The following is a 25,284-nucleotide window of genomic DNA, read 5'->3' on the forward strand; positions in this document are numbered from 1 at the left end:
TCTCTCATTTTTAAATGTGTTTTTGTAAACTACATATTGTGGAATTCTGATTTTAAAATCATTCTGCCATCCATTTCAGTTTTATGGGTGAGTTCACCCCATTCACATTCAAAGTTATAATTACTATTTGTGAATTTCCCTCCATCTTACTTTTACTCATTATTTTTCTTCTCAGCCTCTCCTCTCACCCAATCACTGTTACCTTATCTTGTTCCCTTACCCTCTTACTCCAAAAAATTTATAACTCAAGAAATTAACTGGGATCATGATCAAACTGCCCAACAATGTCAGATCATAGAATCTTTCTTCGGTAACAAAGAAGATCAAAACATACAACCAGAAGAAGACAACAAAGTTAAAGCTCCTACATCTAAAGCCTCCAAGAAAAATATGAATAAGTCCCAGGCCATGGAAGAGCTCAGAAAGGATTTTGAGAATCAAGTAAGAGAAGGAGAGGAAAAACTGGGAAGATAATGAGCGTGATGCAAGAAAATCATGAAAAACAATTCAACAGCTTGCTAAAGCAGACTCAAAAAATATTGAAGAAAATAACACCTTAAAAATAGCCTAACCCAAATAGAAAAAGAGGTGCAAAAATCCAATGAGGAGAAGAATGCCTTCAAAAGCAAAATTGGCCAAATGGAAAAGGAAGTCCAGAAGCTTATTGAAGAAAATACTTAAAAATTAGAATGGAGCAAATGGAAGCTAGTGACTTGATCAGAAATCAAGACATTGTAATATAAAATGAAAAGAATGAAAAAAAATGGAAAATAATGTGAAATATCTCATTGGAAAAACAACTGACCTGGAAAATAGATCCAGGAGAGAGAATTTAAAAATTATTGGACTATCTGAAAGCCATGATAAAAAACAAAAAAGCCTAGACATCATCTTTCAAGAAATTATCAAGGAAAACTGTCCTGATATTTTAGAACAAGAGGGCAAAATAGAAATTGAAAAAATCCACCGATCTCCTCCTGAAAGAGATCCCCAAAGGAAAAATCCTAGGAATATTGTAGCCAAATTCCAGAGTTCCCAGGTCAAGGAGAAAATATTGCAAGCAGTCAGAAAGAAACAATTCAAGTATTGTGGAAACACAATCAGGATAACATGGGATTTAGCAGCTTCTACATTAAGGGACCAGAGGGCTTGGAATATAATATTCCAGAGGTAAAAAGGAGGTAGGATTACAACCAAGAATCACCTACCCAGCAAAAACCGAGTATAATCTTTCAGGGAAAAAATGGAAATTCAATGAAATAGAGGACTTTCAAGCATTCTTGATGAAAAGACTAGAGGTGAACAGAAAATTTGACTTTCAAACACAAGACTCAAGAGAAACATGAAGAGGTAAACTGGTAAGAGAAATCATAAGGGACTTACTAATGTTGAACTATTTACATTCATACATAGAAAGATGATATTTGTAACTCATGAGACCTTTGTCTGTAATACAGTAGTTGGAGGGGAAAATAAGATAGATAAATAGATAGATGGATAGATAGATAGATAGATAGATAGATAAATAGATAGATAGGTAGGACAGAGTGAGTTGAAGATGAAGGGGTGATAACTAGAGAATTAAATTAGAGGGTAAGAGATGATTATACTGGGAGAAGGATAAAAGGAGAGGTAGAATGGGGTAAATTATCTCACATAAAACAGACAAGAAAAGACTTTTACAGTCAAGAGGAAGTGGGAGAAGGTGAGTGGAAATGAGTGAATATCATTTTCTTTGGATTTGACTTAAGGAGATAATAACATACACGTTCAATTGGGTATGGAAATCTATCTTACCCAATAGGAAAACAGGGGGAAAGGGGATAAGAGATAGATAAATGATAGAGGGGAAGACAGATTGGAAGAGGGGGTAATCAGAAATGCACATTTCTGAGGAGGGACAGAGTCAAAAGAGAGAATAGAATAAATGGGGGGCAGGATAGGATAAAAGGAAATATAGTGAGTTTTCTACATGACTACTACGGAAGTGTTTTGCATGACTACACATGTATAACCTGTATCGGGTTGCTTGCCTTCTCAATGGAGGTGGGTGGGGAAGAAGGAAGGAAGTTTGGAACCCAAAGTTTTAAAAAAAAATGTTAAAAATTGTTTTCAAATGCAACTGAGAAATTATATACAGGCAATGGTTTATAGAAATCTATCCTCCCATACAGGAAAATAGAAGGGGAAGGAGATAAGGGTGTGGGGGAGGGGGATAGAAGGTAGGGCAGATTAGAGGAAGGGATATTAAGAATGTACACCATCTTGGGAGGAATGAGATGGGGAGAAAATTTGGAACTCAAAATCTTGTGAAAGTGAATGTTGAAAACTAAAAATAAATAAATTAATAAAAAATAAAAAAGAATCACCTCTTCATACACAACACAGCCTTAACCTTTCTTTTAAACTACCTTAGTAATGATAATAGTTTTAAGAATACTACTACTAATAACCATAATAACCAGTAATTACTAACATCAATAACATTTTAATGTATCATAAGTAAACAATTTGACCTTTATCAGTACCTTATAATTAGTCTTTAGTGATTTTTTCATATTTCTTTTGGATTTTTTATATTGAACTTTCCATTGAGTTTTGTTTTTGTTGTTGTTGTTGTTGTTGTTGTTGCTGTTGTAAGTACCTGAAAGTCTTTCAGTTCATCAGATATTCATTTTTTTCCATTCAGGATTATACTCAACCTTGCTGGATGAGTTTTTCCTGGATGCAACCCCAGCTCCTTTGCCCTTAGAAATATAATGTTCCAAGATATATGATCTTTTTGCGTAGGTCTTATGAAATCCTGATTGTTTTTCCACTGTATTTAAATTTTTTTTTTCTTGTTATTTGCAATGTTTTCTCTTTATCCTTGGAATTTTGGAACTTGCCTACAACATTCCTGTGAATTTTCTTCCTAGTATCTCTTTCAGGTTCTGATCAGTGGATTTTTTTTGTATTTCTTCTTTGCCTTTTTGCTCTAGAACTTCAAGGCAATTTTCTTTATCAGTGTCTTGTGATATTGTATCCAGATTAATTTAGATCATAATTTTCAGGTTGTCTGACAATTCTTATATTATTTATCTTCATTCTGTTTTCCAGATCAGTTGTTTTTTCTAATGAGATGTTTCAGATTCTCTTCTATTTTTTCTGGTTTCATTATATTTTGGTGTTTTATAATGTCAATCAATTCCATTTACCCAATTCTAGTTTAAAAAGAGTTACTTTCTTCCTTAAGATTTTGTCTCATTTTCTAATTGGTTAACCATTTTTTTTATAACTTTCTTGAATGGCTTTTATTTTTTTCTAATTTTTCCTTTTTCTCTCTCATTGAACTTTTTAAATTACTTTTAAGGGTCTTCCAAGATTTCTTTTTAGGCTTGCGACAATTTGACATTACTCTTTACTGTAAGGGTGGTTTTTGTTTTTTTAACCTTACTGTCTTACTCTTAATATGCGCCCAGATCTTCTTTTACACCAAAGTAGCTATCAATGGTTGGGTTCTTTTTCCTTTGAGTACTCATTTTAATTTTTAATTTGTCTTATTTTATTGTATTATTATTATTATCAAGTTTTAATCCTGAGTTGTGGGTAATGTTGCTCTAGGCCTCAAGTTTTTGTTACTTTTGCTATCTGTGGGCTAAATCTCAGGGACCCCTTCTTTTTGCCCTACGCCCCAGTCACTCTCTCTGTTTCAAAAATGTTCTTGCTCCCCATGCTACTGCCTGCACCAGGCTTGTGCTTGCTCCTCCTTGGCCATAGCCACAGCCACAGCTACAGTCAGGGATCAAATCTGATCAGCACTGCTAGACCTGACTTCCAGAAACAGCAGGGGGTACTGCAGTCTTCCGTCACTCATTGTCTGCTATTCTTTAGATGAAAGTCTGTGAGGTAAAATTCCTGAGGTGAAATTTCTTGAGGCCATGAATGACATGAAATTTAAGAGATTTTTTTTTTTTGAGACCTAGTCTGCTTCTCTCGGGGCCTACTATTTGATTGCTCAGCGAAGTCAGCCTAAAGATGTTTATACTTCACTTAAGTCAAACTTCAGCCCCTGGGGTCTTCTGTGAGGTCTTCTCAAAATGTCTTAGTAGGACAACTGTTTAACCCCTTTATTTTTGCTGATCTTTGTTCATTTTGTGGTGTTTATCTGTCTGTGGAAAAAATCTGGAAAGCCTAGAAATGGCTGACCTATTCTGCCATCTTCCCAGAATGCCTCCCACAATGTACATTTGTGAACCTCTCACTTCTGAAAAGTGATGAAGAGGGGGTATCTTTTTACATCTTTATTTACAAGTCATGCTTGTTCATTTTAACTTAGAAACATCGACTTTTGATTTTTTAATGTTTTTTCTTTCCATTTACATTTTTTGTATTTATTGTGTATATTATTTTCTTGACTTTCCTTACTTTGCTCTACATCAGTTCATGTAACCCTTCCCATGCTTGTCTACATTCATCATATTTGCCATTTCTTATAACTTATTTCCACAACTTGTTTAGTCATTCTTCAATCTACTTTGCTTCCAATTTTTTTTTTCTATAGTAAAAATAAATTCTCTTATACATATTTCAGGTGTATGAAGATCTTATTCTATGATCTTCTTGAGTTAAAAACCTAGTGTTAGAATCTCTAGGTTAAAGGAGATAAATATTTTAGTCACTTTTTTATCTTTGTAATTTGTAAGGTATAAGTTTAAACCTGAGGATTTTTTATCTGCATTTCTTTTTTGGCGGGGAGGGGCTGATTTGGAGCACTTTTTCATGTGGTTGTGAATATTTTGAAATTTTTTTTTTGAGAGCTGTTCATATCCTTTGAGCCGTATCTATTTTAGGAATAATTCTGCTCATTTGCTGCTGACATTGTTCCTTCCATTTACATTGTGGTGATTTTTGTATACATTGACTTCCTGTTTTTATATGCCTAACATACGTGGGATGACAAAAAAAAAACAATGATAATGAAACATAGTTTTTAAAAATTTAATAATGTTTATTTTCATTGTTAATTATTACATTATATTTATAGCAATTATTAATATTATGTTTATGAATTGTGTATATGTAATTATAATTTATACAATATATAATTATATTATAATAATTATATACTATTATATTAGTTATCAATAGTATCATATCATATTATATTTATATTTATTATATTGTTTATTATATTATATTATTTATTGTGTTTAATTTTTTTTGAAGTTCATCATCCTTAAGGTTTCTTACCATGATCCATATCAGGGGTGGGCAACCTGCAGGCTCAAGGCCACGTATGGCCCTTTAGGTCCTCAAGCCTGGCCCTTTGACTGAATCTGAACAGTATGGGATTTGTTCTATGAAGTATGGATTTAGTCAGAAGGCCACACCTGAAGACCTAGAGGGCCATATGTGGCCCGAGACCACAGGTTGCCCACCCTTTAAATTCTATATAATTTCAATTGAAGATGATAAATTATAAAATATTTCTTTTTTTCAATTGTTGTGGAATGGAAAGGTTTGTATCTGTCAGGAATGGGTATTTCAGATTCTTGCTGAACATTCAAATAGATATACCAGAATAATTATACTAGACAACTCAAGTAGGTATCATTCCATTTGTCTGTGCTTCTATGGAGACAGCTTTGGTTTAAAATAATCATTCTGTTTCCATTTTTACTCAATTTATGATATAGCTAGTAGGCAAATCTACTGTTCAAAACAAATTCCCTATAGTCTTTTTAAAATACTTCTGGGTTGTTAAAGGTTAAGTATTTGCCAGCGTTCTCACCTTTTAAATTGGTCTCATTAGCTAGCCTTGTGCTTGGGGACCTGGAAGGCACTCTCAAATAGTCAGATAAAATTAGAAACTTAATTTTCATGGAAACTATTCTGTCCGTGATTTGATTTTCAGTGTAAAATACAATGCTTCAAAATTGGAAGCACGTCATCTTTTTCTAAGCTTAGGCATAGATATCTGTTAAGGGCTCATTTGACTGTGTGTGTGTGTGTGTGTGTGTGTGTGTGTGTGTTTGTGTAGTCTTGCTATTGCAAGCTATTGAAGTTATAAGATGAACTCAGTGTATCATTTTAGAAGAAACTAAAAAAAAAAAAAAAAAGAAAGAAATTTTTAAATAAAAGCCTAAAGTGAGGAGGTGCTTTCTCTGGTAGGCCTGCATTAGATTACTTCCAACCTTTTACTCATACATATGTACACACATACATGTATGCATGCATCCACACATGTCTTATAAAAGGAGCGGTTGAATGAACATGTAGATATACATATATGTGTGTGCATGTGATGATTGAAACTTTCTCCTTGTTGAAAGTACCATGGCACCTTTTTTTCCTCTTTCTCTCAGTGTGCACATAAGCACATATATACTCACAAACACAAATTGTGTATAAACTTTGTTTTAACACTCTTTGAATGTACTATATACACATACACACATGAGTGCAGGTTTTTGGAGAAGAGGTATATATGTATATGTATTTGTTTATGATGCAGTCTTCTATTTAAGAGAGATCACTAGATAGATATAGATAGAAAGATAGAAAGATAGATAGATAGATAGATAGATAGATAGATAGATAGATAGATAGATAGATAGATAGACAGATAGATCAGAACTGGACCTGTGATTTAATTGGTCTAGGAAACTCCTTCTACAAATGCAGGACAACACCTTCTCTACCTTATACACTTAGAGATTTACCTAGAGCACTAAGAATAACCACTTGCTCAAGGACATACAGCCAGGATCCCAGCGAAGAGACTTTTACTTCCTTCTCTATCCAATATGACATATTACTCTTTCCACCCAAATGAGTATCATAAAAATGCAGAGATATGTAAGTATCTATTATCTATACCTATCTTATCACACAGAATCATGGCAAGAAATGCAAATGGCAAATTCTGTTCAATCAATATAACCAGACTTGATTTTTCGCTAAGGCCTGCTATGAATTATTAGACTTAATTAAGCTAGCTTTTATTAGTGAATTGTTAGAGTTTAATTTCTTCTCTCTTGTGAGACTAAGTGCCATGTTTTATAAGATTTCTCTTTTTCTATATGAGTTCAAGTTTCCTTTTTTGTGTTTGTTAATTCCTCATTTAGACTCATGAAGACTTATAAACATTCCATGATGCTGTCATAATGTAGCAATGAGTTACTTTATTAATCATAGACACCTGAGCCAATAAGAAAGCTAGACTTTAATCTAAATAAAGTCACACGGAGTTGGGAATGTTTACTGCCCTAATATTACAAATCAACCTACTTGCCTATTTCTGTAAATCCTATGAATATGCATTGATCTCATGAATATGCATTTTGATTAGTTCCTCTTTTTAACCTAAAAGAATGTTCCGCATTGTGCCATTAATGTCTTTGGCTACTGAGGAACCACTGACACCACTGGCAACTGCCAGCTTTGCTAAAAAACTGAACGTCCTTGGAACTTTTTTTTAATGTCAGTTTCTCTCTATCACAGATTTCTGTGTTGACAATAGAATGACAAATTTAGAATTGGAAAGGATTTCAGAGGCCATTGGAACTAACCTCTCTATCTTGAAAATGAGGAAACTGAGGCCATAAGAGATCAAATGACTTGCCCAAGGTTACACAGCTGGGAAGTATCTAAGACAGGAATCAGATGCGGATCTTCCTAATTTAGGTCCACATTTATATCCTTCTTCATAATCTTCTCTCCTTGTGCATATGTGTGTATAAATATTGAAAGCTCTATATTCCATGCTGACTTGCTAGCATATATGCTGAATGTGGAGACAAACAAACTAGAAATAAATTGTAGAGTTTAAAACACCAAAGTCAGACTGAAGGAAGATCTCTGTAAGGCCTTTTCTCTTAATACCAAAGTCTTCATCTGCCCCCTAATTATTTCCTTGTGTTAGGAAAGAGTCCTTGAGTCTCATTTTCAGTCTACAAAATACAGATACTATACAAAAATAGTCTACAAACTACAAAGACGAATAAAATTTTACATTTACACATGATTTCATCAGTTTAGGAAACTCCTAATACCAAAACTCTCTCTACCAAAGCAGATCAACAACTACTTTCCAACTTATAGCTTTAGGAAGTTTCCTGGGGACAATGATAGATGCAATTTTTTTTCTAGAGTCACCCAGGCAGCATGTTTGGAGAAGCCAGACTTGAACCCAGTTCTTCTAGAGTATTCAGCTAGTTCTCTATTCACTGAGGGACATTGTATCTCAAATAAAGATATAGTAATATTATATATAGAGAGATATATGTATGTATATATGTATGTGCACATATATGTATATATGTGTATATATATATATATACACATATATGTGTGTGTGTGTGTGTGTGTATATATATATATATATATACGTCTCTGCCATCATCCATTAGCTCTCAGTTAAAACCTGCATTTGCACTTGAGCCAATTTATTTATTTCTCATGTAAGGGGTATTCATATGTGTGCCTATGTATGTATGTGGGGGTGGGTGTGTATATATATGTGTGTGTATATATCTATATATCTATATATCTATATCTATATCTATATCTATATCTATATATATGTCTCTGCCATCATCCATTAGCCCTCAGTTAAAACCTGCATTTGCACTTGAGCCAATTTATTTGTTTCTCATGTAAGGGGTATGTATATGTGTGCCTATGTGTGTATGTGGGGGTGGGGGTGGGTGATTGACCAGATAGATTACTTGTCTTAACATGAGTCTATCTAAGAGGCAGCTTACAGGGAGGTATGACCAGATAGATACAGAACCCCCTACTACCACTTTTCTCCAGGGCAGACTGGTTCTTCCTAGGAAGGTAGTAGAAAATTGGTACCATAATAAGTCTAGCCACTGTGCTTTCCTCAGAGATGGGGCAACAAGGATATCAATCAATCAATAAACATTTATTAAGCATCTCCTATGTGCAAGGCATTGTGATAAGCACTATCTCATCTATCTGCCCCACTAAATATTGCTAGTCTTGGAGAACAATACTTAAGTTTCAAGCGACTCTTTGGATTGCTATCCTATAAAGAGGAAAGCATGACCCAAGCTACATATCCAATGACATAACTCTTTTCACACCAAAAAGATAGAGGCACATAGGTAATAGCAAATAAACACATTTATTCAAGCCAAAAGCAAACAGAAATCACTATGCTCATTATGGGATCATATTAAAAATATCCTTTTTTAGTTTATATATATTCAGAAATAACTATTTCTTGAGTCTAAAACCCTTTCCAGAATTTTCCCTATAGTAAAATTTGGAGCATAAAGCACAAAAGACATTCTGGAAATAGGAATTAAGGATAGCAATCAAATACAACTTTTTATCTAGTTAACATAATTTCCTTGCCAACTCCCCTGAAATTATTGAGCTATGCTCCAGCTGGGAAGCTAGATAGAGCAGTGGATAGAGTACCTGGCCTTTAGTCAGCAAGACTCATCTTCCTGAGCTCAAATCTGGCCTCAGGCACTTACCAGCTGTGTGACATTGGCCAAGTCACCTAATCCTGTTTGCCTCAGTTCCTCATCTATAAAATGAGCTGCAGAAGGAAACTGGAAACCACTCCAATATCTTTGCCAAGAAAGCCCCAAATGTGTTCATGAAGAGTCATAAGGACTAAAAATGACTGAAAAACAACATGTTCCAGATAGGGACGGAGCTCTCTTTTCCATTCAAAAAGGATGGACATATTGATCACTAGGAAGATAGTCTCAGTCACTAAGGGAAATCAACAAGCTTTAGTTTTAGTAGAAGATTAAATGACTATTCTACCAAAACCTGCATTTTTAATATATAGTGATTTTTTCCCTCGTTCAACAGTCTTATGAACGTTACCTCAAATTTTCTTGGATTAGAGAGATATGTGCCTGAGGGCATAGTAGGGAGTGTGTTGGTTTGGATATTTCTCTGTCTAAGCTAGAAATGCTTGGATTTAGAATAATGTTAAATTAATAAAAAAAAATTTCTGTCACTCTTGTGCCTAAAACTCAGAGTTTAGTGTTTTTATTTCTCTCTTTGACATGATATTTAACTATTGTGGAAATTTTACCTATCACTAATGCAAATTGGTAGTCCTATATACTTTTATAACTGATCACATTTCTTTCTACATCTGCAAATTTTTTAGCATTCAAACTGCATGCACATTTTGTTGAAACACTGCGTTTGACAACCCAGGTATATGGATAAATGCAGTATATTATTTATGCATATCTGTCAAAAGCTTATAAATGTATCCTTTATAGTTCTAGCAAAAGAGTGAAGCTGATTGTATTCTGAAGCATCTTTATGAGCAGTGGCCTGGATGAAGAACTTTCCAACCTTAGTAAAATTTTCACATGATTTGATATTGTCACGACAAATGTACCAGTTTTTAGGCTTGTGTGCATTGAAAGTCATTATTTGTTGATAGGTACGAATATAAAAGTCTATACAAATCTAATTGTTTTTTGAAGTATATAACAAAAAAAAATGATTTACATCCATAGCCAAGTCCAGTTCAAGGGTCAGAGGACAAAGAAGCAGTAGTGGTACCTGGTGATTCCCTGCTAAGTAGTACAGGAAAAAAGAAATTTGTTGATCTGATAGAAATTTATCTTCTGTCTTCCTGGAATCTTTGACATCCACAATGTACCAAGAAGCCTCCAAAGACTTATTAAATTAAATAATTACTACCCATTTCTTGTGATTCCTGATATTACTAGAAAGAATATAAATTTTTAAAAAAATTTATAAAATATATGAAGGCTTGGGAATGAAACTGAAATCTGTAGGAGCTTAAGTAATGCTATCACTTGAATATTGAAGTCATGGACATCAAAAAGAAAGGCAGATTTGGGAAGAAAAAAAAGAAAACTCTACACATTGTTTTATATGGTGTCTGGGGGTAAAAAAAAAATTAAAGTTTCTTAATCATGGCTTTGATTATAGGTTTTTAACCAGAGGTCTATAACCACCATAAAAATACTACACTAAATAAATACTAAATAATACTAAAAATACTAATTATATTTCATTATAATTGGTTTCCTTTATAACCTTATTTATTTTGCTTTATGCATTTAAAAACATTATTCCTAGAGGAAGGCTATAAGCTTTATTACACTGACAGAGTCTATGACAGAAAAAAGGAAAGGTTAAGAGACTGACTGGATTTATGAGAGTCCAGGGAGGATTTAACCCAGCATGAGTCATGGGGGAGGGCTTCCAAAAATGAGTAGACTGAAAGAAAAATTCATTTATCAGTGCAATTAGGAAGATTGCTTTGACTAGTAGCAACTTCAGCTTCTTAGAGTACAAAATTTGTGGTAGTTTTTGAGTTTTACTTAGAGAACACAATCAATCAGTGACATTCCATTGCAGAATGGAAATTGGGGAAATGTACAAAATATGGGGATCACAGGGGTTGTGAATGGTTAGTTTTGTTCCCCCTGACCCATGATAATCCTTTTCTCTGTGGTTAGTTAGTCTTTTCAGAATATTCTGTGTCCACAAGAGATTTCTAGGATGGAGAAGGAATTCTTTAAGACAGAATTAGTCAACACTATCCTACTATTCTCAGTAAGGATAGGAGAGGAAGTGGGGGAAGGTGAGAGGGAATGAGTGAATATCAACCTCATAGGATTAGACTTACGGAGGTAATACCATATACACTCAGTTGCATATGGAAATCTATTTTACCCTACAGGAAAATAAGGGGGAAAAGGGACAAGAGAGCATGGGGATGATAGAGGGGAGGGCAGATTGTTAGAAGGGGTAATTAGAAGCAAACATTTCTAGGAGGGACAGGGTCAAAAGAGAGAATAGAATAAACTGGGGACAGGATAGAATGAAGGAAAATATAGTTAGTTTTTCAAAACATGACTACTATGGATGTGTTTTGAATGACTACACATGTATCCAGTTGTTTGCCTTCTTAATGAGAGTGGGGTGAGAGGGAGGCAGGGAGAAAATTTGGAACTCAAAGTTTTAAAAACAAATGTTAAAAATTGTTTTCACATGCAACTGGGAAAAATAAGATAAACAGGCAATGAGGTATAGAAATCTATACTGCTGTACAGGAAAATAGAAGGGAAAGTAGATAAGAAAAGGGGGAGTAATAGAAGGGAGGACAGATTAGGGGAAGGGGTAGAATGCACACCATCTTGGGGTTCGAGGAGGGATAAGATGAGGAGAAAATTTGAAACTCAAAATTTTGTGGAAGTGAATGTTGAAAACTAAAAATAAATAAATTAATAAAACTAAAAAAAAAAGAATATTCCCACAGTGATTACAAAAAGACATAGATACAATACTTGTGCAAGACTTCAATGTTCCTCTATCAGTATTAGATAAATATAACAGAAAATCAAATGAAAAGGAAAATATAGAAGTGAAAAAACTGTCATAGAAGTCACAAATGAAAGACAGTATAGCTTTTGAATAAGAATGTGAAATAATATACATATTTATCTGTATTATATGGGACCTTTGGAAAAAAAGATCATGAATTAGTACATAGATACATCTTAAATTCATGTCAAAAATACTAAACACACCCTTTGTGGAAGTAAATGTAATAAAAATAATAATTAGTACATAGACACAATAAAATAAAACTAAATATATAGAAAGAACTATATGGACATTTAATAATAATGTTATTAAAATTGATCAGGTCAAGAAACAAATGACAAAATTAAATATCTAGGTAATAGAGAATCTTAATGACGAAATCACATACAAAATGTAACATGCAGCTGAAATTAGCTTGCACCTACAAGATTCACAGATAGAATTGAATAGAAAATTTTTAGGAAAAGTTAGAAAATTTTAAAAAAAAGGAGAAATTTTGAAAATTAGAGAAAAATAAAATTTAAAACATAAGAGTCTAGAAATGATAAAAATAAAAACTAGTTTTTTTCAAACAATTAACAAAATCAATATACATCTAGTCTAATTTCAAACTAATTTCAAAAGAGAGAGAAAAATCAAATTGCCAAAAAGAAAAATAAGGTAAATTTGAAAAAAATTAAAAATGTTTAACAGAATGTATTTTATGTGAATATATACTAGCAAAACAAATAATTTAATAGAAAAGTTATATTGTCTAAAAGTATTAAACATTTAAATTAACAGACTGTGAAATAGAGCAACCAATCCCAGACAATAAATATGTATTCACCATAAAGCTACTCCTAAGGTATTTACAATTACATTTACATAAATTACAATTAATTTCAACTTTAAAAAGGCCTGGTGTGCTGCCTCAAATCTGGCTTCATATGTCCAGAGAACAGTAACTGTTTAGTGAAGAAAACTGCCCACAAGAAGATAGGTCTTACCTTTCTTCATCAAATGTGATAATAAATATAATTGGGGTTTTATAACCACCACCATATAAAAATGACACGTTATGATATCCTTATCAACATTATTTATTAAAGAGAAAACTATATTTTGGAGTGGAGTATGGAATAAATAAATTAATCATGAAATAGAATGCAATTAAATAGCCACATTTTGCCTTCCTAATTCTAGAAGAATTTAAAAGACTTAGAAAAATTAACTTAGGGAAATTAAAAGACTATCATCATCTTATAATCAAGTCATAGATCCCTCAAAAATAAATGTATACTGAACTACATAATGGAGAGTAAGAAGAACTTCCTGGAAATGTATCATAAGATAATCACTTCAAATGTTGACGACAAGCTCCCATAAAGAAGTTAATTTTTTAAACCATTAAATAAAATACACTAGAAATTTAATATTCATGACATATCAAAAGTGACTTTTTGACAGTCATTATAAATCTGTTTTAGGGGCATTCAAATTCAAACTATGGAATTTGATTTTAAGTGCTTTTTCACTATCATAATCAATAAAATTAAATTAAATAGCTGGAAGTATTTGCAATAATAATACAAATTTAAAATTATAATAAATTGTAATTACAGCATTCTTAGTATTAAAAAAGAAACAAGTTTAAATTGCTGTTCCAATACAACTTTAACTCTTCCATTAGCTTAGGTGAAAATAAAAGTGTAAAAACTGAAACATTGATACATTATCTGAAAATAGGTACTAGAAATGCTATAAGAAGTCATTCTGAAATTGTAGAAAAAACTTAGGGTTAGGCCTCTGGAAAACTGAGTTCAAGTCCTTTGTCCATCACAAACTACAACTTTTTTTTTTCCATCTTTTAATTTCTCTGTGCCTTACCTTCTTTATATTTTCAAAGGAAGTTTTGGATTAGAAGATGAACTTTAATATTCCACATATCAGGGGCATGGTAGAACAAGGGTAAGTTTAAGGCATAGGGTAAATTAAATCATCATCAAGGAAGCTGATGTCTTTCTGATCCATGAACAGTTTTCTGGTCAAACACCCCAAAAATTACCAATCTGATGACTGCCTCAAATCACAACAGTACCCTCATAGCTGGGGTGGAGACAAGGCTTCCGTTGTTGAGCTAAGGTTTGTGCTAGAGATTCAGAGATCACATCCTTTACTAGGGAGACCCAGCCCAGGATAGGAAACTCAGGACCTCTTCTCTAATGATCAGGGCAATCTCTCTTTTTTTTTTTTCCCTCAGTACTTGAAGAGAAACTGACTTTGCTGTCTGCCATCTCAGCACTGACATGGAGAGTGGAAGCCTCAGTCAAAAGATACTACATTGCCCATCCCAAGACTATCAAACTCCTCTAGCTTAAATTTACAATCCCAGTGACACAAATTGAACAATAGCAGAATGGAAAATGACCCATCTAATCAGCTACCTTCACTCTACTTTTATTCCTAACCATCTTGGCTGTTCCCATTGTGCCTTCTAGAACCCCTGTTCTACTGTATGTAAATCTTGCTTAAACCTAGACTTTCTTTTCTCTTGCTCTACCTTCTGGCATTTATGGGCATTTGCTTTCCCCAGAACATCTTGCTGCCTTGCCCCTTCTTTCCATCACTGGTTTCATTTTTTTCCATGCTCTTTGACACACTGGAACAGAAAGAATAAGAATGTTTCTTGCTCTTTACTGATATTTCTACATTCCCACTGCCTTTTACTCTACCACCATAATTTAGTAAGTTCTCTATCTTTATTTTTTTCCATCTGGATATATTCCTCTATCCAGATATTTATGGATATTATCTACTGGCCTCAGACCATCCTCTTTCTATTCTCAAGGTATTCTGAGCATAATTTAGTCATCCTATCCAACTCAATTTTTTCCCTTACTTCAATACAGGAAGATAATGAATTGTTTATTGAACGAAATACACAGCAGAAACTAGCCACCACAGTTGTTAGCCATCAGTCACCACCAGGCTTGAGACAAGAAGATAAACTGAGAAACTACTGAAATACTCTGCATGAGAAATGATGAAAGCTTGCCTCAGCTAAATAAGGCTATAGATAACAAGGAGATCTAAGTTCAATATATGGCCTGCTTAGATACTTACCATCTGTCTGATCCTAGGCAAGCCACTTAGCTCCTGTCTCAGTTTTCTTACTGTAAAATGGGATTAATATAGCACTTTTTTCCCAGGGTTGTTATGAAGATAAAAAACAATAATATTTGTAAAGTGCCTAGCACAGTGCCTGGCACATAAGTCTTCATTAAATGCTTGTTCCCACCTCCCTAACCAGATGATACAAAAGTGAGTAGAAACGATGACCAAGAATGGGTCATTCAAAAACTAATCAAATATGTGGAATAAATGAAAGTGAATTGAGGTTGACTGGTAATAGTTTAGTATTAGAAGATCTGATTTTTAATTGATTCAATTCAAAAACTTTCCATAATTATTAGTAACTTCTATGTGCAAAGCTCTATGCTAACTTCTGTAAAGTAATAAAGATTAATAAAAACAAAACCCCAATTTCATGTAGCTTAAAATCAAGTAAGGGAGGTAAGACATAATATAAATATCTGCAGAGAAAGCTAAGGAGTGGTAGGAAGGTAGAAAGGTTTTAAGAAAGTCACAAAAATACACTAACAGGATTTTTGAAAGAAAGAGATCATACATGACTAAGATCAGAGAAAGCTTTATGAATGAGTAAGCATCTGAGCTAGGCCTTGAATCAAAAGAAATCAAAATGTAAAGGAAGGGCATTCCTAGAGGAGTGAACAGAATGAACAATGGTGCAAAGGCAGGAAAGCTTAAGAAGAAAATGAAGAGCAATTAGATAAAAGCAGAGGTTTCATGTTGGGAAGGAATGGGAAATAACAGTGGGAAGATTAAGATGGGATCACACTGAAGAAACCTTTGAAAATCAGAAACAGTACTACAGACTTTATTCTATAGGTAAAGAGGAATCTCTGAGAGTCTCTAAGTAGAGGAATGACATTACTGAAATTATAGCATAGGGATTTTTGTCTTTCTGAGTGTATAAGACATATTAGGAGAAGGGAAAATTGGAGGTGGGGAAACCACTTACTGCTACAGCTAAGAGTAAAAACAATGTGGCCCTGAATAAAGGTTGTTTCTGTGGAATGGAAGTGAGGAAATGGATGCTATGTTTACTATGTCCACCTCCATTAGTGCCAAAGATGAAAGAATTTTTATTTTGTGTTGTTTTGGCACATTTTTGGTGGCACATCTATTAAAAGAAAAAAAAAAGGAAGTCAAAGTTTTGATTCAAACACAGGAACTTCATGACTATATATCACAATACTTTCTTTAAGAAGAGAGTCAGAAAATACCAAGTCCAATGAGCACTGAATAACATCATAAAAATGTTATAGGTGATATTTTAAGTTAAGAAAATAATTTGTTAATTGCTTGTAATTTGTATTGTTGCCTTTTTTTTAGCTGTTATAAGTAGAGGACAAGACACACCATCACTGTACAGGTGAATAAGCTAAACAATGAGGCAAATTATAGTATTTTATAGCTTGAAAATAACTTGCAAATTATCTATTCCAAGTCAATTATTTTTATTTTAAAAATGAAGAATTTTAAACCTAGTAAGATTAAATGATCGGCTCAATGTCCCACAGGTAGCTAATGGCTATAACCCAGTATTGTGTTGTTCAGGCATTTTTCAGTCATGTCTGACTGTGACCCCATTTGGGAATTTCTTGGCAGAAATACTGGAGTGGTTTGCCATTTCCTTCTCCAGCTCATTTTGCAGATGAGGAGCCAATGCAAACAGGGTTAAGTGACTTGCCCATGGTCACACAGTTAGCTTTCAGCATCTGAGGCCAGATTAGAACTCAGGAAGATGTCTTTCTGACTTCAGGCTAGGCACTCTATCCACTGCCCAACCTAATTGTCTCATAACACAGTATAGCAACTCTAGTAGTAAGAGATTATTCTGCTTTTAAAAGGGGGGTTTAGCCAATAAAAACAGAGAATTTAGGCTGGAAGAAGAACCTTAAGGAGATCATGCTTCAAAATGCTAAGTTATCTGTCATTAAGAGCTTGCTTTATAATTTGGTGAATTAGCATTTGCTTTTGCTTCAGTTCCAGATATACTATAGTAGTTTCTAGATCCTGCTTGTTCTCCACACGGCTCATCTCTCACAATCCTTCACACACTCTTATGAAGGTATGTTACTAGGTTCCCTGGCCTTCATCTCCAGGACCCACAACATACCATTTGAGGAGAGAAGGATTGGTCCAATATGATTGCAACATTATACTCCTCTTCTGATAAGGGAATACTATGTTTTGCTATTGCTTTATTTAATTTTTAAACTATACTAAATATTTTAAAATCATAACCTCCATTTGCCTCACTTTCCTCATATGTAAAATGGGGATAATAATAACACCTCACAGAATCATTGTGATGATCAAATGAGATAATAGTTGTAAAGTACTTAGCACAGAACTTGGCACATAGTAAGCATTATATAAATGTCAATTATAATCATTATTAATTATTACTATAATATAAAGATTTAGCAAAGGCATCTTAAAAAAGTGACTGCTTTTTCAATATACTTGTCAGAATGCCTTGTATTTTAAAAAATAAAGGAGTTGGTAGAATTGGGTCTATTGGGCTTTTAAAAGAAAACACACATGTGTGTGCTTATATGTGTGTATGTATGTATGTATGTACTCATTTATATACATATACATGTATGTATATATAGGTATGTGTATATATACACATGTACCCATACACATACACATATGTATATGTGTGCACATGCATGTACGCACATATCCATTTTTATACATATATGCACATATGTATACTTATATGTATATATGTGAATGCACACCTATAGTCTTGCTTTGTTCATGATGAACAGAACCAAAAAGGCTACCTTGTTTATAGGTAATTGTGACTTATATGTCAATATAATTTGCACAGAAAGAGGAAAAACATAAATTTGATGAAGAAAATGATAAGAATTGTGAAAAACATGATGTAACACGCAACTCCAAAAAAAAACCCCTCAAAGTCTCAATTCAAACACAGGATTCTAATGCCTATATATTGCAATTTTTTTAAGAAGAGGAAAAAGGTATCAGTTAAGAAGATCACCAAATAACATTAATAAAATGGCATAAATGACATTTTAAATCAAGAAAATAATTTGCTAACAAGTGAAGAGTTATTTCTAAATTACCTTTTTCTGTGCAGTTATATCTTAGAGCAAAATTCAAAATCAATACCAAATTAGGAGAGGCAGGAAGACAAACCAAATAAATTGGAATATCAGGAAAAAGTACAAGCAACTCCATCCCCACCCCCAACTCCTCCCAATAGATTTGGAAAATGCATCAGACCAAATTCTTATGGGGAATTCCAAGAAAAATAGTGTCATTTTTCCAACTCAGGTCAGTCACCATAAGGCACAAAGAGAGAGAGAGAGAGAGAGAGAGAGAGAGAGAGAGAGAGAGAGAGACAGAGAGAGAGAGAGAGACAGAGAGAGAGAGAGAGAGAGACAGAGAGAGAGAGAGAGAGGGAGAGAGGGAAGATGTGTGTGGACATGGGTGACAATGTCAAGTGAGAAACACACATTACAGAACATTCTACCACAGGGAGAACCTCTATTGCTCACCATCCAGTTCAAGGTCACAGATCCAAGGCAATATGGTTAGATTAGAATTAATCCTAAGGAAAATCAAATGCTAGCTAAGAATATGTATGCATAGATGTGTGTGTATGTTTATGTATGTATGAATGTGTGCAAATATGTGTGTGCATATTTTTGAAGTGGCAAAGAATTGAAAACTGAAGGTCTACACATCAATTAGTGAATAACTGGACAAGTTATGGTATATAAATCTGATGGAACAGAATTGTGTTGCATAGTTCAAGGGATTATTTTAGATAACCTAAGACACATATGAAATGATGCAGAGTGAAGTGAGCAGGAACAGAAGAACAAATTATAGATTTATGACCATGCTGTAAAAAAAAAAAAAAAAAACATTTCTGCTAAATTCAGGAATCAACCTGATAATAACTAACCAGAATTCTAGTGGATTAATGTTGAAATGTGCTACCCAATTCCTGAATGAGAGGGAGAAGACTCAGAGTGTAGAATATCTTTTGTTTTATTTGTATGTGCTAGATTATATATATTTGTAGAAGAAGTTTTTATTTTCTTTTTTTTCTGATTGAAGGCAATAAAAATAAATTTTAAATGTATCAAATAGGCAGAAAAGATATAAATGGCAAATAATTGCATGCAAATAAAGCAGCTCTAATTGGACTTACCCAGACAATGTATTTATATTTTAAAAAGGTGAAATAGATAATGGAACAGGCATCAATATGGCCTCTCACCATTGTCTACAGAAATGTAGCTGATGTAAAAGCAACTATCATAAAAAGTCAACAGGTGTAGCTAGGTGGCACAGTGGATAGAGTACCAGCCCTGAAGTCAAGAAGACGTGAGTGCAAATGAGGCCTCAAAACACTTGACACTTACCAGCTGTGTGACTCTGGGTAAGTAACTTAACACCAATTGCCTAAAAAAAAAAGTCAACAAACAGTCCAAACATACTAAGTGGCATCGTAGACTATATACATATGTATGTGTGTGTGTGTATGTATGTATGTATATGTATATATGTGTATGTGTGTATGTATATGCATCTATATGTGTGTCTATCTGTATGTACGCATGTATATATGCATGATGTTCTTTCCAAGCAAGGAGACAAAGCAATGTAGAACAACATTGATTTACAACATAAACTTGTTAGCACAAAATTGTGGAAGATAATTGTGGAAGACAAATGTTGATTCACAAAACAGCATGAAGTAAAGGAGGCAAAAACAAGTTTAAAGAAACTTTAGCATGACAGCCAGTTGAGATAGAGGATACAATGAATATGATAAAAGAAACTAGCAAATTGGCAGCAAATAAAAACAAAGGAAATGAATCTAACAATATTGCTCTAGTAACCTATTTTCTTTATCAGTGAGAGTTAAATGACCATATTTAGAGTCCAAAATCTCAGTCCTGAATGTGCTATTAAATGAAGTAGAAATGATGCTGAAGGAAATGAAGGTGGGGAGAACAGCTAGACAAAACTATATATGAACAAAGTATATTGAGTCAGCAGTATATTCAACTATGAGCATGAGTTCACAAGATATACAAAAGTGGGTAGAATCCTGAACATTTGGAAACAATAATTAAAGAATATCAAATAATCACCTCATGAAATTTTCTTATTTATATAAAAATAATACAAATAATTTCCATTTTTAATAAGAGAATAATTTATGGAGGTTTAAGAAAACACTCATTTTCATAAGCAATATTCTCTCGTTTTATTCCTGAAGTATATTTCTTTTTTATTTTAATATATTTTATTTCCTCCCCAAAGTACATGTTAAAACAATTTTTAACAATTTTTTTTAAGTTTTGAGTTCCAAATTCTATCATTCCCTACCTCCCTCTCCTCTCCACTCCCCAAGATTATAAGCAATCAGATAAAGGTTATACATGTGCAATCCTGTAAAACATTTCCATGTTAATCAGTTTTTACAAGAAGACTCAAATGAAAGAAAAATAATGAAAGAAAGAAAGTGAATAATAGCTTGTTTCAGTCTGTATTCAAACAATATCAGTTGTTTCTCTGGAGGTGGATAGTTTGCTTCATCATCAGTCCTTTGGGGTTGTCTTAGAACACTGCATTTCTGAGAATAGCTAAGTCATGAACAGTTCTGTATAGAACAATATTGCTGTTATTATGTACAATGTTCTCGTGGTGCTGTTCATTTCATTTAGCATCAGCAATATTCTCTTGAAAACCATATCTGTACAATCACACAATTTACTGTAAGGTCCAGAAATGGCAAGATCTCAATCATGTTTGTTAGTTACCTAATTCAAAAATAAAATATTATATTCAGTACAGAAAAATGTTTCTTTAAAGGTTCACACTCAATAAGATATATCATAAAAGTATTAAAATCATACAAGATTTATATGTACACAGAAAAAGATAAACTATTCTTTCATGTTTGCTTATTAATATCAAGTGAGACTTTAAACAAGAAGTTTCATGCTGATCACTGTTGTGGTATATAGCCAGCTCAGAGTCTCAAAAGTAAAAAGAATTACCATTAGATGATAAAGCCCTCTGAATATTTCACCTTATGGATAACATTATGCTGATTGCACCAAGCCCTAAGAATTTGCAATTTTTATATAAGGTACGTAATTACTTAAAATTGTTAAGCATATATGTACACATACACACACATACACACATATGCTTAACATATATGTATATATACATATATATCTATTTATATACATATATGCTTATCTTATATGTGTATGTACATATATATGTGTGTATGCATGTATGTGTATATATATTTATATATACATAATCAAAACCAAGTAAATAAAAAATAGTATTGCCAAGACTATTATATGTAATTGGTTATATAGCTTGTCCATCAAATGAATATATCTTGGTTAATCCATTGAGTTGGTTTATTATTACATAGATCTTTGGCAGACATTGCAGGTACACAATTAAATGAGTCCAGAAGTGAAAAAAAAAAAGAGGAAACAAACAGAATGAATCACATTTGGATGAACAGTGTTTTCAAAGACTCCAAACTTCTTCCTGAAAGAATCTATCTTTCAATACTAATATTCTCCCAGGGATATATATGACTTTGTATCTTTCAATACCATAAGCTCAAAAGAACTCCAAGTGCAGGTCATACATGGGTTACTAGGGAACAAGATGTTCAGTGTAAATAGCCAACAAAAGATAGCCAATCCTAACTTACATACAAATAGAGCATGAAAGATTTCAGCAAAAAGATGTATGATCAGAAAAAGGCTAGTCATATAGTGGGAACAAGAAATGAATAATCTGAAAGCTACACTGTTAAGTCCTTTATTGCTAAATGACCGAGAGCCTGTTTTATAGGTGTACTGATAGAGAATATGACAAAAAAAGTTCCACAGGATGAGAAGGCATGAATAACTTTTGATTCACACCATTGTTGGGAGCACAAACATTAAGGAGATCATAGATATATAAAAATTACTAAAATAAATTTCATCTTATTAGATTCATGAGAACAGCTATGTGGCACAGTGAATAGAGCTCAGGGCCAGGAGTCAGAAAGATATATTTTCCTCAGTTCAAATCTGGCCTCAGATACTTGCGAGTTGTGTGACCCTGGGCAAGTCATTTAATCCCATTAGCTTCAATTTGCTCATCCATAAAATGAGCTGAAGAAGAAAATGGCAAACCACTGCAGCATTTTTGCCAAGAAAACTCCAACATTGTGTGATAAAGCATTTGATATGACTGAAAATGACTTAAAACAACAATTAGATTCATCAATAGTTGCAGCCAGCTGAGTTCATTAGGATCCTGAATTTTGTCATCCAATATATTAGAACCTATAAGACATAGTTCAGTTTGTGCCATATAGTAGTTGCTAAATAGATTTGAAGTGATTAGATAGCTTTCCTAGCTCTTGTGAATTTAATGCCTTTGGGGGCAGCTAGGTGGCGCAGTGGATAGAGCACTGGCGCTGAAGTCGGGAGGACCTGAGTTCAAATCCTGACCTCAGACCAAACACTTGACATTTACTAGCTGTGTGATCCTGGGCAAGTCACTTAACCCCAATTGCCTAAAAACAAAACAAAACAAAACAAAACAAAACAAAAAAAAAACAAACAAAAAAAGAATTTAATGTCTTCCATCAATGTATTGATCCAAGTCATATATAAAAAATGATAAACCGAATAGGTACCAAGGACATATTCCTGGGGGTACCCAACCAGAGACACCTTGCAGAATGTCCTGAATCTATTAATCATTATTCCTTGAGACAGATCATTCAGAGAATTAAGTCCATCTTATAACATTTTCATTTGGCCCAAATAGTTATTTTTCTCAAAGAAATTATAAAATAGCTTTTTAATTCATTGACAAGATCTAGGTATACTATGTCTGGGAAAATTGTTTAAGCTACCACTCTTATAATATTGTCAAAAGTGAAATTATTCTGGCAAGAGCTTACCTTGATAATTACAGTCTCACTCTTAATGATTACCATTTCTATCTTTAAATGCTCACACATCCATTTAATAATAAGGATGAAGACAATCCTAATTTCTAATTTTATTGATATAAGCAACTCCTAGATGAGGAAATTATAATTAGTAGTTCAGATCAACATCTTCTCTGAAACTTAAGACCATAGAGAATTAAATAGATCATTGAGTGCTCAGGGTATTTGTCCAGATTCACACAGCCAGTATGTGCCACAGGCTGTTTGAATCCAGGTCTGTGGCTAGCTCTTTATCACCTGTGTCATAGTCACTCTTATTTAATTATATATTCTATTTTTTGAGGAATTAGTATCAAACTTGTCAATTAATAGTTTGCAGACTCCACCCTATTTTTGAATATTGAATATAAGAGCAATCTTTTTCAGTCCCTCCTAATGTGGCACCTTTCCTATCCTGCATGATTTTCTAAAGATCATTGATAGCAGTTAAACAATCTTACATGCCTTATCTTTCAGTGCCATGAGATCTATATTGTCTAGCCCTGCTGAACAAATCACTTGAGGATTACTAAGGATATCCTTAAATCTCTTCACTTATCTTAGGTCATGATTGCCTTTTAATTATCTTTATTGTATTCTCAGCCAGTCCAAAGAGCATTCTTTTTGGAAGAGACATCAGAAATAATAAAAGGATTGGAAAATTCAGTATTCTCTTTGTAGTATATTAATATCTCCAATTCATTCCAAGAGTTGTCTTATACCTACATTGATTTTACTCTTAGTTTAGTCACAACATATCTAAAAAACAACAAAAAGTCCTTTATATTTCCTCAACATTTATTGTCATCCTTAGCTCATTTGTAGATTTAATGCTTTTCACACTCATATAAGACTGTACAATTTAAAAAAAAATCATTCTCAGTTATCTATCCTTAATTCCATTTTACATATATCTCTTTTAAAAATCTAAGTTAACCATGTTAATTATGTGAAACCACATCATTCTTTTAATATATCACCACACTTCCCACCCCACTTTTTTCTTTTCTAACTTCTGTTTGCATCAGTAGAATTTCATTATCATCAATCAGAGGGCATCTATAGACTTTTAAACCATGGAAACAAACACACACATATAATGTAAAATGATTTTCCCCCAAAATCTAAGGTTCATATCAGATAATTTACAGATTTATTTTTAAGCATCATGAACTCTAAGATAGAATGATCTCTTTTTCCCAAGGTTACTTTAATTTCTACTTTGACAGTCATAGATGTAACATATATACTATCATGAATGGTTATTAGTGGAAGGAACTTTAGGTATCATCTAGTCCATTTCACCCATTTTGGAGATGAAGAAACTGAGACTCAAGAAATAGAAGTAATTTCTTTTGAATTCAAGTTTTTGTTATAACCCTTCCATTGCCCTTATCATTGACTCTTCCTAAAATTCATCTTCATCTGAAAAAATGAAAATAATAAAAAACACTTGCTTTCCCTGTCTGCTTAAAGGATTATTGTAGGAATTAAATTAGAGCATATATCTTCACTGGCAGAAATGATTGTTTAGTCAATGACAGCTATATGTAAAACAAACAGACATAGAATTGAAGAAGTAGCATAGAAGTGGAGAAAGACAAATGTTATCTCAGCACACACTTAAAAAAAAAGAGAATTCTTCAAACTGTAAGCCAGTGAAGGTGACTTCAATTCCTGGAGATTTCATTTTGGGTGTGAGTTGAAATTGCTGTTCACTGGGATTCCTTCAAATTCTGAAACTGATTTTATTTAAAAAGCTTTGCAGTCATAAAGTG

This window comes from Vombatus ursinus, unplaced genomic scaffold (assembly GCF_900497805.2).
Source record: "Vombatus ursinus unplaced genomic scaffold, bare-nosed wombat genome assembly UNPS02014791.1, whole genome shotgun sequence".
Classification (NCBI taxonomy): domain Eukaryota; kingdom Metazoa; phylum Chordata; class Mammalia; order Diprotodontia; family Vombatidae; genus Vombatus; species Vombatus ursinus.